Source organism: Bos grunniens, chromosome 3 (assembly GCF_055505025.1).
Source record: "Bos grunniens cultivar Pamir isolate PY7600 chromosome 3, Bosgru_T2T1.0, whole genome shotgun sequence".
Taxonomy (NCBI): Eukaryota; Metazoa; Chordata; class Mammalia; order Artiodactyla; family Bovidae; genus Bos; species Bos grunniens.
The window spans coordinates 67,304,376-67,314,312 of NC_141167.1; the positions used below are offsets into that span (position 1 = coordinate 67,304,376).

Below are 9,937 nucleotides of genomic sequence, written 5' to 3' on the forward strand. Positions count from 1 at the left end.
CTGCTTATAGCAGGTGGGGATTTCCCCAATGGCTCAGAGGGTGAAGAATTCACCTGCAATTCAGGACACACAGGAAACATGAGTCCAATCCCTGGATCAGGAAGATCCTCTGGAAAAGGGAATGGCAACCCACTCCAGTATTCTTTCTTGGGAAATCCCCTGGACAGAGGAACCTGGTGGGCTACAGGCCACGGGGTCTCAAAAGAGTCAGACACAACTGAGTGACTAAACAACAATAATACAAGGTGAAAATTCAGTCAGGAGAATATTTAGTTAAGAGTGAAACAAGAAAAGAGGTAAACAAATCCAAGAACATGTTATTGGGCCACTCTGAGTATTTGAACTCAGTCTTTCTTGGGGTTCTGTGAGTGCAATTCAACTAGTCTCGGAGAATGTCTCATTAGTTGTAGGTTTAATTAAGGGAGAGTCCTTCAGTGTAACAGAGGTTGGTGATATGGTGGCTGGGTCCCCTACTCATGTAACTTTCTTCTGTCCTATAGACCACCTATTCCTGCTGAACCCAAGGAAACATGAGATTTGGAAGATTTGGCAGTTCAAAGCTCATGATAAATCCTGTTCCCACAGTGACATAATATCCAGGAGTGAGGAGCTCAGTATCTATTAAAGCCTAACAGCAGCCTAGGAGCAGCTTTTCAAATAGCCAATTAACCTTCTCATGTATAAGAACTGACGTTGTCCTGAAACACTAAGAGCTCTGTGAAAATCACATTAGCTATGTCAGGTGCATGTCTCCTCAGGCTCCCTTTCATCACTACTATCCTCCCCTGCCCATACAAGGTAAGCACTATGCAGCTTTGACATGTGATATAAGTAGATTCATAAAATGTTTTAGCTGAACATCTGGTATCTGTTACTCAATATTATGGTTGTGAAAGCAGCCTACATTTTCATGTATAGCTATAGATTATTTGGCTGCTATCCTGTATTGTAGATACAGTAAGAATATTTTATAATTTATTTGTTCACTCATATATTGACAAACATTTGAGTAGTGCCTAATTTTGTGATTATTATAGAAAGGGTTTTTATAAACATACTTGCACATATCTTCATATTATTCATGTATATTCCTGTATATGTATCCAGGAATATATTGCTATAAATGCATGTGATCAGCTCAGTCTATTTTACAGATACTGTCAGACAGTTTCATAAGTGGATTATAGGAAAAAAACAAAGCTGTCTTTACTGGACCAGTCAACTGGCCCAAGAGCAGCACCGTATTCATGCAACATGGGACTAGTGGTCACAAAAACAGTGGTCAGGGAATAGGATCATATTGAAATTGGTCCCAATGTGATGAGGCCACTGGGTATACCCAAGCCAATGGCTTTTGTGGGGAGAGGAATTCCCCCACCGAGTCAGGAAGACAGCAGAGACCACCTGAGGGTTGTAGAAAGGAAAGACAGTTTATTGAAAAGAAACAGAGAAGACTTCTGACATAGGTATCAGAAGGGGGTAAAAGAGAATACCTGAGTGGTTAACTTGAGCCAAACAGTATATACCTTTAGATTAGTTACTAACAATGGAGCGGAAGAATAGCTCAAGTTTGTAGACGTTCTACTAGACCCTCTCCCACAACGTACATCTTGAGATAGCATCAGTACAAGATTAGCCAGAAGGAACAGGTTCCTCTTAAGGAGAAACATGTCCTTGAACAAGGTACTTGTTGTTATATAATCATCAGCAGAGGGCCTAAGGAAAAACATGTCCTCCAGCAAGATGTATTGTTGCTATATACTCATTAACACAGAGCCTAAGGAAAAACATGTCCCTGAGCAAGATGTATTGTTGCTTACAGGCCTCCTCATAAACTATCATTATTAGGTTTCATGAATGCCTCTTTATTCTCCCCATGAAAAATGCCCTATACACATGGTTCAACATCTCATTTTTTCACCTTAAAATAGGTCTAGAAGACTGTGCTATAGTGGTATATATAAGTCCATTGTCAAACTATTTAACCACTACATAGAATTCCACTACATGTATGTACTAACTTTGTATTTATATTACCACTTCTCTAAAAAAAAAATTTAATTTTGTTGGAGTATAGTTGTTTTACATGTTGTATTAGCTTCTATTGTATAGCAAAATGAATCAGCCATATAAAAACATATATAGCCTCCCTTTTGGACTACCTTCCCATTCAGGTCACCAGAGTGCATTAAGTAGAGTTCCCTGAGCTAATACTGTATGTTCTTGTTAATTGTCTATTTTATACATAGTATCAATATGTAGGTATCAGTCTCAATATCCTAATTCCTCCCACCTATCCCTCTTTCCCTTTGATATCTGTATATTTGTTTTCTATGTCTGTGTCTCTATTTCTGCTTTGCAAATAAAATCATCTATACCATTTTCTCAGATTCCACATATATGTGTTAATATACGATATTTGTTTTTCTCTTTCTGGCTTACCTCACTCTGTATGACACTAACAGAAATATAGATCAAGGGAACAGGATAGAAAGACCAGAGATAAACTCACATACCTATGGTCACCTAATCTATGACAAAGGAGGCAAGAATATACAATGGAGAAAATATAGCCTCCTCAGTAAGTGGTGCTGGGAAAACTGGACAGCTCCATATAAAAGAATGAAACTAGAACACTTGGAGAAGGCAATGGCACTCCACTCCAGCACTTTTGCCTGGAAAATCCCATGGACGGAGGAGCCTGGTGGGCTGCAGTCCATGGGGTCGCTAAGAGTCAGACACAACTGAGCAACTTCACTTTCACTTTTCACTTTCATGCATTGGAGAAGGAAATGGCAACCCACTCCAGTGTTCTTGCCTGGAGAATCCCAGGGACAGGGGAGCCTGGTGGGCTGCCGTCTATGGGGTCGCACAGAGTTCGACATGACTGAAGCAGCTTAGCAGCAGCAGCAGAACACTTCTTAACACCATACATCAAAATAGACTCAAAATGGATTAAAGACTTAAATGTTAGGCCATAAACTATACAGCTTTTATAGGAAAATATAAGCAGTACACTCTGACATAAATGAACTTCCCTCCTAGCTCAGATGGTAAAGCGTCTGCTTACAGTGCAGGAGACCCGGGTTCAATCCCTGGGTCAGGAAGATCTCCTGGAGAAGGAAATGGCAACCCACTCCAGTATCCTTGCCTGGAAAATCCCATGGATGGAGAAGCCTGGTAGGCTACAGTCCATGGGGTCGCAAAGAGTCAGACACGACTGAGCGACTTCACTTTCTTTTTTTTTTTTTTTTTAATTCTCTTTATTACTTTTAAAAAAAAATCACATGCTCCCCATCCTGAACCCTCCTCCCTCCCAACCTCCCCATACCATCCCCCTGGGCCTTCCCAGCGCACCAGCCCCAAGCATCCAGCATCGTGCACTGAACCTGGACTGGCATCTCGTTTCATACATGACATTTCACATGTTTCAATGACATTCTCCCAAATCTTCCCACCCTCTCCCACAGAGTCCATAAGACTGTTCTATACATCAGTGTCTCTTTTGCTGTCTCGTACACAGGGTTATCGTTACCATCTTTCTAAATTCCATATACATGCGTTAGTATACTGTATTTATGTTTTTCCTTCTGGCTTACTTCACTCTGTATAATAGTCTCCAGTTTCATCCACCTCATTAGAACTGATTCAAATGTATTCTTTTTAATGGCTGAGTAATACTCCATTGTGTATATGTACCACAGCTTTCTTATCCATTCATCTGCTGATGGACATCTAGGTTGCTTCCATGTCCTGGCTATTATAAACAGTGCTGCGATGAACATTGGGGTACACGTGTCTCTTTCCCTTCTGGTTTCCTCAGTGTGTATGCCCAGCAGTGGGATTGCTGGATCATAAGGCAGTTCTATTTCCAGTTTTTTAAGGAATCTCCACACTGTTCTCCATAGTGGCTGTACTAATTTGCATTCCCACCAACAGTGTAAGAGGGTTCCCTTTTCTCCACACCCTCTCCAGCATTTATTATTTGTAGACTTTTGGATCGCAGCCATTCTGACTGGTGTGAAATGGTACCTCATAGTGGTTTTGATTTGCATTTCTCTGATAAAGAGTGATGTTGAACATCTTTTCATGTGTTTGTTAGCCATCTGTATGTCTTCTTTGGAGAAATGTCTATTTAGATCTTTGGCCCATTTTTTGATTGGGTCATTTATTTTTCTGGAGTTGAGCTGTAGGAGTTGCTTGTATATTTTTGAGATTAGTTGTTTGTCAGTTGCTTCATTTGCTATTATTTTCTCCCATTCTGAAGGCTGTCTTTTCACCTTGCTAATAGTTTCCTTTGATGTGCAGAAGCTTTTAAGTTTAATTAGGTCCCATTTGTTTATTTTTGCTTTTATTTCCAATATTCTGGGAGGTGGGTCATAGAGGATCCTGCTGTGATGTATGTCAGAGAGTGTTTTGCCTATGTTCTCCTCTAGGAGTTTTATAGTTTCTGGTCTTATGTTGAGATCTTTAATCCATTTTGAGTTTATTTTTGTATATGGTGTTAGAAAGTGTTCTAGTTTCATTCTTTTACAAGTGGTTGACCAGATTTCCCAGCACCACTTGTTAAAGAGATTGTCTTTAATCCACTGTATATTCTTGCCTCCTTTGTCAAAGATAAGGTGTCCATATGTGCGTGGATTTATCTCTGGGCTTTCTATTTTGTTCCATTGATCTATATTTCTGTCTTTGTGCCAGTACCATACTGTCTTGATAACTGTGGCTTTGTAGTAGAGCCTGAAGTCAGGTAGGTTGATTCCTCCAGTTCCATTTTTCTTTCTCAAGATCGCTTTGGCTATTCGAGGTTTTTTGTATTTCCATACAAATTGTGAAATTATTTGTTCTAGCTCTGTGAAGAATACTGTTGGTAGCTTGATAGGGATTGCATTGAATCTATAAATTGCTTTGGGTAGTATACTCATTTTCACTATATTGATTCTTCCAATCCATGAACATGGTATATTTCTCCATCTATTAGTGTCCTCTTTGATTTCTTTCACCAGTGTTTTATAGTTTTCTATATATAGGTCTTTAGTTTCTTTAGGTAGATATATTCCTAAGTATTTTATTCTCTTCGTTGCAATGGTGAATGGAATTGTTTCCTTAATTTCTCTTTCTGTTTTCTCATTATTAGTGTATAGGAATGCAAGGGATTTCTGTGTGTTGATTTTATATCCTGCAACTTTACTATAATCATTGATTAGTTCTAGTAATTTTCTGGTGGAGTCTTTAGGGTTTTCTATGTAGAGGATCATGTCATCTGCAAATAGTGAGAGTTTTACTTCTTCTTTTCCAATTTGGATTCCTTTTATTTCTTTTTCTGCTCTGATTGCTGTAGCCAAAACTTCCAAAACTATGTTGAATAGTAATGGTGAAAGTGGGCACCCTTGTTTTGTTCCTGACTTTAGAGGAAATGCTTTCAATTTTTCACTTTCTTTCTTCACTTCTGACATAAATGACAACAAGATCCTCTTTGACCCACCTCCTAAAGTAATGGAAGTATAAACAAAAATAAACAAATGAGACCTAATTAAACTTAAAACTTTTAGTCAGCAAAGGAAACAATAAACAAGATTAAAAGACACCCCTCAGAATGGGCAAAAATAATTGCAAATTAAACAATTGACAAAGGATTAATCTCCAAAGTGTATAAGCAGCACATACAGCTTAACATCAGGAAAACAAACAGCCCAATTAAAAAATGGGCAGAAGACCTAAACAGACATTTCTCCAAAGACATACAAATTGACAATAAACATGTGAAAAGATGCTGAACATCACTAATTATTATATAAATGCAAATCAAAACTATAATGAGGTATCATCTCACACCAGTCAGAATGGCCATCATCAAAAAATCTACAAACAATAAATGCTGGAGAGGATGTGGAGGGAAGGCAACCCTTCTACACTGTTGGTGGGAATGTAAATTGATGCACCCACTATGGAGAACAGTATGGAGATTCCTTTAAAAACTAGGAATAAAACTACCATATGACCCGGCAATCCCACTACTGGACATATACCCTAAGCAAACCATAATTGAAAAAGACACATGCACTCCAATGTTCATAGAAGCACTATATACAATAGCTAGGACATGGAAGCTACTAGATGTCCACTGACAGATGAATGGATAAAGAAGATGTGGTACATACATACAATAGAATATTATTCAGCCATAAAAATGAATTTGAGTCAGTTCTAGTAAGGTGGATAAACCTAGGAGCCTGTTATACAGAATGAAATAATTCAGAAAGAAAAAATAAATATAGTATATTAACACATATATATGGAATCTAGAAAAATCGTATCGATGAGCATGTTTGCAGGGAAGGAATAGAGACACAGATGGAAAGAATGGACTTGTGGACACAATGGGGGAAGGAAAGAGTGGGGCAAACGGAGAAAGTAGCACAGACATAAATGCACCACCATGTGTAAGATAGATAGCTGGTGAAAAGTTTCTATATAACATGGGCCCAGCCTGGCACTCTGTGATGACCAAGAGGGTGGGATGAGGATTGGGGGAGGGGAGAGAGGCTTAAGAGGGAAGTGATATATGTATAATTATGGCTGATTTGCATTTTTGTATGGCAGAAATCAACACAACATTACAAATAAATTTTCCTCCAAATAAAAAATAAATTTTTACAAAAGTACACTCTCTAACCCCATACACAAAAATAAACTCAAAATGGATTAAAGACCTGAATGTAAGGCCAGAAACTTTAAAACTCTTAGAGGAAAACATATGAAGAACACTCTTTAACATAAATTTATGCAAGACCTTTTTTGACCCACCTTTTAGAGTAATAAAAATAAAAGCAAAAGTAAATACATGGAAACTAATTACCACTTTTTATTAAAAGTTATACTACAATGGATCTCATTTGTGTGTGTTGTGTGTATGTGTAATTGTGCACGTCTTTTCCTAAAAGTGAATATGCTCTATTAAGACATAAATACATTAAAATTTAAGAAATATTAAGACAAATACTCAACAGAAATTATACATTATACTCCCATATGAGACAGCCCTTCCTTCCACGGCTTTCTAACAAAACTTGCTATCGAATTTTTTGACGTTTGTCAGTCTGAAAATGAAAGATTATATCTGGTAGTTTTAGTTTCATTTCACTGATCATAAGTTTGATTATGTTTTATTTCTTTCCTGTGAACTTCTACTCATATATTTCTTTCATGTTGCTTAAATAAACTAGCTTTTCCTATAATAAAAAAGTGGAAAATATATTTTCAGAGATCTTTGTTTTCTTGACAAAAAGGATTTACTTCAGTTTTCTGCACTTTTGAATATATCTTAGATCTTGTGGACTTTTGTCTTGCTTAGAAAGGACTACCACATTCTAAGATTTTAAAAAATTATTTGTGATTTCTAAATTTTATAATTTCAATCTTCATGTTTAAATGTAGGAAATCTGGAATTTACTTTGCCATTATATGTGTATGTATATGGGAATCCCAGCTGGCTCAGTGGTGAAGAATCTGCCTGCCAATGCAGGACATGTAAGAGATTCAGGTTCAATCCCTAGGTCAGGCTGATGCCCTGGAGGAGGGCGTGGCAACGCACTCCAGCATTCTTGCCTAGAAAATCCCATGTACAGAGGAGCTTGTACAGTCCATGTACAGTCCATGGGGTCACAAGGAGTCAGACATGACTTAGCAACTAAACCACCACCACTACCACATATATGAATATGATATCTAATCTGCTTTTTTCTAGGTGGCTGTCAAGTTGTCTGAGGCAATTTATTCAACAGTTTATTTCCAGCTGATATGAAATAAAACCTTTAAGTTAGTTTCTAAAAGTATTTATCTCTAGATGATGTAAACTGTTCTGTAGCTTTGTCTGTATGACTAGGACCCAGAGTGCACTGGTCTGATGAACGCAGCCCTAGAAAGGTTTTCATATGGAGCAGACACGGCTCCTCTTCTTTGTTTTTCTTCTATATTATCCTGACAATTTTTAAAAGTATGTTAAGCATTTTCATTTAAATATGTAGAAAGGTAGTAGCCTACCTCTCTTTACAAAAATATATTTTTACTACACAGCACATTAAATTTACAAATAAATTAGAGGAGAATTGATTTTAATATATTTAAATTATATGATTTTTCTTTTGTGATTTTCAGTGGCATTCTTGACACATTTTTTCCTTAATTTTTACCTGTATTGCAAATTTAGTCTCTACCTTCTAAAACAGCAGGTGGCAAACTTTTCTGTAAAGGACACAAAAGGAAATATTTTGATTCTGTGGGTAAAGCAGTGTTTCTGGGAAACAATTCAGCTCTGTGGTTGTGGCATGAAAATAGCCAGAGATGATATGCAAATGAATGAGTGTGGTAGTGTACCAATAAAACTTTATTTAGAAAAACAGGTAACAGTGCACATTTGGTCTAGAAGCCAAAGTTTGCCAACTCCTGGTATAAAGTTATTTTTTTCCCCTTTTAAACTAACTGATAAAACCAACATAACTCAGATAACCACAATGCTGTGATCACTCACCTAGAGCCAGACATCCTGGAGCAGGAGGTTAAGTAGACCATAAGAAGCATTATTATTAACAAAACTAGTGGAGATGATGGAATTTCTAGCTGAGCTATTTCAATTCTTAAAAGATGATGCTGTTAAAGTGCTGCACTCAATGCCCACAAATTTGGAAAACTCAGGAATGGCCACAGGACTGGAAAAGGTTAGTTTTCATTACAATTGAAAAGAAAGGAAATGCCAAAGAGTGTTCAAACTACCACATAATTGCACTCATTTACACACTAGCAAGGTCATGCTCAACATCCTTCAAGCTAGGCTTCAACAGTACTTGAACTGAGAGTTTTCAGATGTACATGCTGGACTTAAAAAGGCAGAGGAACCAGAGATCAAATTGCTAACATGTATTGGATCACAGAATAATCAAGAGAATTCCAGAAAAACATCTACTTCTGCTTGATTGACTACACTAAAGCCTTTGACTGTGTGGGTCACAACAAACTGTGGAAAATTCTTAAAGAGATGGGAATACCAGATACCTTACCTGCCTCCTGTGAAAACTGTATGCAGGTCAAGAAGCAACAGTTAGAACCAGACATGGAACCACAAACTGGTTAAGAATTGGGAAAGGAGTACGTCAAAGCTGTATATTATTGCCCTGCTTATTTAACTTCTATGTAGAGTACATCATGCAAAATGCCAGGCTGGATGAAGCACAAGCTGGAATCAAGATTGCAGGGAGAAATATAAATAACCTCAGATATGTAGATGACACTACCTTGATGGCAGAAAGCAAAGAGGAACTAAAGAGCCTCTTGATGAAAGTGAAAAAAGAAAGTAAAAAAACTGGCTTAAAACTCAACATTCAAAAAATTGAGATCATGGCATCCAGTCCTATCACTTCATGCCAAATAGATGGGGAAACAATGGAAACAGTGACAGACTTTATTTTATTGGTCTCCAAAATCGTTGCAGATCATGACTGCTGCCATGAAATTAAGACGCTTCTTGGTAGAAAAGGTTGACAGACATAGACATCATATTAAAAAGCAGAGATATCACTTTGCTGATAAAGGTCTATATAGTCAAAGCTATGGTTTTTCCAGCAGTCATGCATTGTGAGAATCGTACCCTAGAGAAGGCTGAGCACTGAAGATTAACGTTTTTGAACTATGGTGCTGGAGAAGACTCTTGAGAGTCCCTTGGACAGCAAGATCAAATTAGTCAATCCTAAAGCAAATAAACTCTAAATATTCATTGGAAGGACTGATGCTGAAGCTGAAGCTCCAAAAGGAGGAGAATGGGGCACCAGATGATGAGACGGTTGGATGGCATCATTGACTCAATAGACATGAGTTTGAGCAAACTCTGGAAGATAGTGAAGGACAGGGAAGTCTGATGTGCTGCAATCCATGAGGTTGCAAAGAG

The 9,937-nt window shown here is 37.7% G+C and overlaps 1 long non-coding RNA gene across 1 annotated transcript in view; it reads left to right on the forward strand.

The window, feature by feature from the left end:
* The window catches only part of LOC147375767 (uncharacterized), a 148,055-nt gene that overhangs the window by 60,751 nt on the left and 77,367 nt on the right, over positions 1 to 9,937 (forward strand). The window lies entirely within an intron of this gene.